Source organism: Phaethon lepturus, unplaced genomic scaffold (assembly GCF_000687285.1).
Source record: "Phaethon lepturus isolate BGI_N335 unplaced genomic scaffold, ASM68728v1 scaffold31523, whole genome shotgun sequence".
Taxonomy (NCBI): domain Eukaryota; kingdom Metazoa; phylum Chordata; class Aves; order Phaethontiformes; family Phaethontidae; genus Phaethon; species Phaethon lepturus.
In genome coordinates, this window is record NW_010531705.1 from 2,167 (window position 1) to 9,729 (window position 7,563).

At 57.9% G+C, this 7,563-nt stretch overlaps 1 long non-coding RNA gene across 1 annotated transcript in view; it reads right to left on the reverse strand.

Annotated features, from left to right (window-relative positions):
* Positions 1-2,229, reverse strand: part of LOC104618926 — a 3,824-nt gene extending 1,595 nt beyond the window's left edge. The window contains exon 1 of the long non-coding RNA XR_738014.1: positions 2,060-2,229. This is a non-coding gene — a long non-coding RNA (uncharacterized LOC104618926). The remainder of the gene's footprint in view (positions 1-2,059) is intronic.
* Positions 2,230-7,563: the final 5,334 nt, after the last annotated feature.

Sequence of the window (7,563 nt, forward strand, 5' to 3'; positions counted from 1 at the left end):
TCCTTTCCTTCCCTTCTTTCCCTTCCCGTCCCTGCTCTCCCTGGCCCTGTCCCACTGTGGGAGGAGGTGTCGGGAGCTGCTGCTGCTGCCACGACCAAACGGGGTGAAGACCTGATGTGAGCCATGTATGTGCACCAGCACAAGAGCAAGCAGGTGAGCGTGAGCCCCAGCACCGCGGCGAGTGAGCACGAGCCCGGATGAGCGCAGGTGAGCCCCACAGCGAGTGAGCAAGCTTGAGCCCAGAATGAGCGAGCAAGTGAGAGCCCTAGACGGATGATGACGTCCACAGCAAATAAGCGTAAGCCCCACAGCAAGCCGCCCTCCTCCTCCCCGCATGAGCGTGTGCCCACACCAAGTAAGCAGAGCATGGGGCTCCAGGAGGAGTGAGAGAGCGTGAACATGAGCTGACGGCGAGTCCAGAGCCCGCTGGCGCGCAGGCGAGCAGAAGGATGGGTGGCAGCGCATGGGTGCCCGCGTGCACTGGTGCACAGCAGCAAGCATGAGCAAGAGAAACGGCGCGGCGGGAGGAGAAGCATCCATCAGCACTGAAGTGCAACAGTAAGCACGACCACCGACAACAGGAGACCTACAGGGCATCTTCAGGGAGGCGCGAGCACACAGGGGAGGGGAGTGCTGGTAAGGAAACAGCCATGCGTCAGGAGCAGTGGATCTGCTGCAAAGGGTGGCGTGTGCTGGGAGGAGGGTGGTGGGGGACAGCCTACCTGCCAGGCAGCACGGGGCGAGCACGTGCACTGGGGAGGGGCTGGGAACATGTGCGCACAGCGAACGGGGAGGTGTACGAGAGGCAAACGGTGGGGAGTGCACAGAGCGTTCGGCACGCTCCAGGACGTCAGAAGCTGAGGCAGATGGGTACGTGCCCAGCATGAGGCATCGGGGGAATCTGGGATGCCAACAGTGCAGTGAGAGGGATGGGGCGCGGGAATTTTTGCGGTCTGGGTCCAGAGCAATGGCGACTGTTCACACAGCATAACACGGTGCAACACATACACGGGCTTTGTGGTGGCCAGTTCCACAGAGAGCAGACACAGGTGTACTGAGCAATGGTGGCTGGAAAGCACATTTAGATGGGGAGGAGGAGAGAGGCCTGAGCCCAGCACATTTACAGGGGCACCGGGGGGAGAGGAGCACATATACACGGGGAACAGAGGCTATCTATGCTAGACATGGGGACTAGGACCATGGGTGAGCTAACAGCAAGGGAAAACTCACGGGCTGCGCTAACAGCGAGGATAAGTGTGTGGGCAGGACTGTGTGCGCGCTGCGTGGACGGGTGTGTGCATGGTGAGAGAGCGTGCTGAGAGGCAGGCTGCAATTCAACCAGCAGAGACAATAGCTGCAACGTACCCTGCACCACCTGGGGCCCACAGCTTCGCTGGCTCCCTAACGCCTCCCCGCCCTCCACGCCCCACAGCAGCTCCCAGGCGCACTGCTCGAGTCACACAGGTGTGGGGTTTGGGTACTGGAGCGAGTGGGGCCCAGTGCCGTGCGCCGGGCTCTGCACAGCACCACTGGCACAGCACAGCTGGCACCAAACAGGAGGCCCCGTCGCCAGGGGCTTCGTGCCACGCTTGGGGGCCAGGGCCCCAAGGAGAGGAACAGCAGAGGTCACTGGTGCTGTGCACGCACAAAGTGCAGCTCTCCCCAGCAAAGATCAGGGAGCTCCGCTCACACACGTACACACACACACACACACACACGAGCGTACCCCACGCACACTCCTACGTGTGCAAGGAATGGCTTGCTCTCAGGCACTCCCCCTTGCACCCACGCACCCACCAGAACCAGCTCTCAGCACCACGGTCCCTACGCACGCAGAAGGCTCCCTCCCTCCCGGCTGCACACGCACACTCCTGCGGGGACACCCCCCCGTGCACCCCCTGCAGCCCCTGCCGCCCTGGCCAGCACAGCAAGGTTCACCTGGAAACTAGCGCACGAAAGCCTTTGGGGCGAGACTGCTGCCGACCCTCTCCCGCCCCTTCTCCTTGCCTGACCCTCAGAAAACTCATCCCAAAGCTCCTCCGACCCCAGCGTCACTTACCGTGAATATGTTGGAGCGCCGCTTCGACTGCTTGCGGATGGGAGTGGGTGTGTTGGAGGCAGCAATGGTCTCAATCCGCAGCTCCCGCTGGCTGATGCTAGGCGTGGAGGGCACAGAGGAGGAGTAGTCGCTGAAGGCTCCTCCACCATTGGTGGCCTAGGACAGAACGAGACAGGACAGTCAGAGACAGGCAGCTGCCCAGGGGCACGGCTGTGGAAACACCTTGTACACCGGGGGCAAGAAGTGCAGCACGGGACTGGGGCAGGGGAGGCATCCTATGCCATGCACTGCTCCTGCCCAACGGGGGATCTTGGGAAAGCAGTTTCCCTTCTTTCTGCTCTAGTTTTTCCACTGGTAAAATGTTAAAATTCTGAAATCAACAGCGAAGAGCAGCGAATGGACAGAAACCTGACTGCGGGCTGTCGGCCGGCAGCCAGGGAAGCCCTTCCAGACAAAGGTCTGGAGCAGCCCTGCGGAGGCAGCAATGCACCACGCAGCCCTGAGCAGCAGCGGCTGGCTCGTTCTTGGAGGGGTACGGCCGGGGACACCTCAGCGTGCTCCCTCTGCAGAACACAGGGCAGGCGCAGCCATCCCTCGGACGCTCTGCGGCGAGAACCCTCCTCTCTGCAGAGGCCATCAGACATGAAGCTGTGAAGCAGCTCAGAGCCTGCCTGGCTCCGAGTCCCTTCCCTGCCTCACAACCAGGGGTTGTGTGTGCCTGTGACTCACGCCTTCGCCTTTCCCATGGCCTGAACCACGGGGTGCCAAGCCCAGGCTCTATGTAAAATACATCTCTGCGGCTAGTTTTGAGGTTTATCTGAGCAGTCCCCGAGGGTGGCACACACCACTGGTGCCTGTGGACCGCTGCGGCCTTGGCTGCAGTGGCCCATGTCTGGGAACACGTGGGACAACACGCTGCATCTTCCCTAACAATTCGTTCAACTTCAGGGGGAGAGGAAGATCTAAGTGTGCAGTCTATGCAGCCATCTCAGCAACGCATTTCTTTCAGACAAGTCGCTGCTCACACACTTTCCGCTCACGCAGGCTCTGCAGGCAACAACCTGGAAATGAGCCCACACGGCATCCCGAGGAGCAACGCCTGCAGGAGAGCATTTCAGATCTGCAGCCCAGGACAGCCTACGACGACAAGGCGCGTGGCAGCCTGAGCTCTCTTTGGCAGTTCTGCTGAGCTTCGAACAGCACTTCAAGACCACATTGAAGCAGCTGCCCCTAGAAGGCTCGGAGAGCTCCGGCACCCCTCGCAGGGAGCAGCCTGCCTGCTCTCAGCTCACGTGCTCGCAGAGCCGCGGCATCCAGCGGCTTCGGGACTTCCTCCACTTCCACCTACTGCTTAGAGCAGAAAGTGCAAGCACATGCGGGATGAGGATCTACCAGAGGTGCTCAGTGAGAGAACACCTGCACGCGCACGCCGTGCCCGGCAGGATCTGAGCCTTATTCCGAGACAAGCAGGTAAGAAACGTTCGAAGCGTGAAAGAGGCTGTGCAGGCAGAGCAGCGGCTGCGACCCACGGCCCGGTCTCCCAGAAAGGGTGCAGCTTGCACTCAAGCTATGGATCATCTCATTTTTGATGAGAGAAACGGGAGAAGACGCACAAAGGAGAACTTGCCTTAAGAGAGGAAAGAGCCATCCAAGAATCAGCCCAACTTCTTCCTCTCTGAGGTAGCACGAGGAACTTCGAGTGAGTGCGGCTAGGTGTGCCGCAGGGGAGCCCTGCTCCGAAAGACTCCGGGATGGACCTTCATAGCCGCACCTGGGGAGCTCACAGCTGCTCCTGGGACCTTGCCAGGGCTACCCCAAGCACCGGCACGGCTCCGCAACGGTCTGCCCGCAGCACAGCACTGCCTGAAGCCAGAGCAAAACGCCCTCCCACAGCAGGAAGGTGAAGCCCATGGGGAGGCACGCGGCCTTGACATATGTCCTTGAAGGCCACCGTCTCCAGGTGGGTTTGGAAGACTCCTTGCTGGAGACGGGGCAGCACCAAGCAACAGATCCTCTGCAGCCTCCCCAGCTCTGCCGCTCGCTCAGCGGGGAAAGGAAGCCTCATACCGAAAGGGAATCATCGGCTTGAGCTCCTACCTGCCACCAGCCTGGCAGCACACGTGGCTCAAACCGAGGAGCTGGAAGCCGGACGGCTGCTCTGTGGCTTTTAAGAAAGCCTTACTGTGAGCAGGTGGCCTCCCTGCAAGTACGGGACTTGGACTGCCAAGCCTGTCTGGAGATGGGAAAGCTTCTGGTGCCCCGAAATGCAGAACAAGTGAGAACCTGGTCTGCTCGTACTTCTCTGCGTGTAAAAGAGGCCGGGCACTCCGTCCGGAGAAGTGAACGTCGCCAGGGAGCTTCTCCGGAGGCTGTCCAGCTGACGAGCCCTGCACTGAAGGAGGGAGTTCTGCTGTCACGTCCCAGGGAAGGGAGGACCACCAGGGACATGGAGAAGCAAAGCTATGTGCCACCCTGCCAGTGAGTTCTGAACCTTTAACAGAGAGCGCTCCTGCAAACCCCATGGATTCACCACTGCATGCATTGCTCTGCAAATGCTGCAACGAAGGTACAGATGCAGAAAGCTAGGGCTACCAAGTCAAAGAGAATTTGCTGAGACAGCTCAAGTTTAGGATCAGGCATAACAGTGTGTATACAATCAGTATTTAATTGATGCACATGTGTGAACCATGTCAAGAAAAGAAAAAGATTCAAAGGGTGAGGGAGGAGATGGCCGATGCTGCAACACAGAGTACCTGCTATCCAGGAAGGTGAGCCAGGCAAGGCTGCCAGCAGTCCAGAAACCACTCTGAGGTAGTATCCTGGCTAAGCTCTGCATATTTCAGTAACCTTGTCAGCACATTTATGAGGCTATGACCATGGGAAGGATTCAGTTCAGAGGAGGCTGTAGAGTTTGAGCTCCTGCCATAGCAGCTGGGACAAACCCCATGGATGTCAGGTGATGGACACTAAAGGTCCGAGGAAGGAATCTTTCTAAATTGTGGTTTGTATTTTACATATTCCCTGTAACCTTGTTTGTAATTTTTGCCCGAACAGAATCATTTTCCTTAGCCCCTAAGTTTGCAGGATCACAGAATCACAGAATCATTAAGGTTGGAAAAGACCTTCAAGATCATCAAGTCCAACTGTCCACCCAACACCACCATGTCCACTAAACCATGTCCCAAAGCGCCACATCCACATTGCCTAGTGTTGGAGACAAGTCAAGGTTACAGTCTTTCTCGAGTGACAAAGAACACAAGCATTTGAGTCTGCTGCCATCCCACAGACACCCAAACCTCAGAAAAGGTTCTGGAACTGAAGAACGCCTCACACCAAGCTACAAAGGCAAGTGTGAGGGCTGGTACCATCCCAGGAGCTTGGGGGGCAGAGGAGAAATTCCCCCAAAGGCAGACAGCGGTGCAGCCTCTGGCTACACAGGCAATCCTGAGCCAGTACACCGCTCAACTGAAGCAGGCTGCTCCGAGACTTCAGTAGGGATCCAGAGACCCAGAGCAAATCACGGGGATGTGGGAGAACCCTGACAAGACGACAGGTCTGGGCAAATACCTTATTTTTGCTCCTGGCAGCTACTTTGCTGATCCACCAGAACAGCCATGTGTGGTCGCTACTGAAATCTAAGAACACAGCGGAAGCTGAAAACTTAGTAAAACACATGCGGGACAAATCCTTCCCATTGGCGTGTAAAGGGTGAGTATCGATAGAGCCGTAGGGTGCCAGAGCAGGGAAGAACTCAGCTGAAGTTAGATGCAGTAACTCTTGGTATAAAAAGCCATGAGGTGGAACAAGTAGTGAAATTTGGGAAAGACTCTGAAAGGAACAGTGCGAACGACCAGCAGCCACCAACTCAGCATCTGCACAGGAACAGGGAAGAAGCCAGAGGAGCGTACAGACCATGAAATGGAGGGCATCGTGAGCTGAGCGGGCTACGGGACAAAGGCTTCCACAAGGAAGTGCAAACGCCTGTTGCTTCAGCTTCCAAGACGCATGCGCTGACTGAACTCTGCTGCGACATGCCGCAACAAGCAAGGAAGCACTGGTTACCAAGCACAGGTGAGCTGCAGTTTGTGCTTCATTTCACTTGCAAACTTTGACTTTCCACCTCTTTCACCTGCTCTCTTACTAAAGTCTCGGTAAATGCACTTTCCAGTGTCACCGAAGAGCCCGTGTACGACCGCAGACCAAGGCCACCAGAGTGAAGCCGTGACACTGGGCGGTCCTGCACCAGGAGGGCAGGGCTGGGCTCGCCCGGGCACGCCGGCAGCATGGCGAGGCCCAGCAGCGGCTCCCAAGGCCTGGGGGACTAGGCAGCTCACTCCACCAGCCTGCAGGCTCGGCATGGGGTGCCTGTGTTACCTCCCGCCAGCTGCTGGGAGTGAATTTCCAAGCAGAAAGACAAACCTCCATCCCACAGCAGACAGGCAATGATGACCCACCCATAGCCTGGGGTACTCCTAAAAGGCAACGCAGGTTCCCTGAAGAAAGATGGGGAGAAGGGCAGCAACAGTAAGGAAATCGGGTGGAATAACTCTCGAGTACTGCAAGCACCCACTGGCCCGAGAAACACCCACCCACGCCCTCAGGCAAGGGACAGCAGCTGCCGGAAGGGAGCAGGGTAGAAGTCAAGGGCAAGCTGAGAACAGGGCTCCCGAAGCCATCTAACCTGCTCGCGCAGTGCCGGTGCAGGCAGGACACAGGAGAGGAGAGCCCGAACCTGCGGGCAGGCAAGAGCCGCTGCAGGGCCCGGGGGGATCTCAGGTGTCTGTCTCAAGGGGGGCAGAGCCACAGCCCATGAGCCGCTGGAGGGCCCTGGGACAGACGGTCCTGGTGTCCCCAAGGGAGCGTGCCGGACTTCTGGGACTGGCCCTGCCTCCTGCCACGCCAGAGGACCAGGGAGATGCCGAACATGGCACACAGGGTCACGGACCTGATGAGCACGTCTGGCGCACTCATGAGTGCTGGTGGAAAGCCCTGACCACAGCTGACCCGCTACTACAGCTCCCTTTCTCTCTGCCTCGATGGCAGCAGCGTCCTCTGAGGCACCAGGCGCCGCTGTGGAATAAAAGCAAAAGAACCCCAAAGCTCCTGAAGACAGAAATGAAACCAGGGCCTTTGGCTGGTTCAGGAACCGTTTCATAAAGAGGATCACCCACTGTGCAAGCGCACCAAAACACCTCACACAGCACCGCTGTCGCAGAGCCCTGCTGATTTGGGAACTCGGCACAATCACGAAGGTTTTGAAACCAGCTACCACCTCACATCAGGAGAAGAAAGTCCTCCAGACAGATGGGTGACAAAATCACCAGGGTCCTCTGGGGTCTTTCCTCTCACAGTAATTGCAATGGACTGGCCAGATTGTCAGGAGACCAGACAAGCAGTGGCCATTTCCGAAAAAGGTTAGTTTGGCTCAACCAGCAGCACCAAACTATTCCAGAAAAGATGTCCCCAAAGCTAGGTCGAGAGGCAGGGGTGGGTCCCCACTCCTG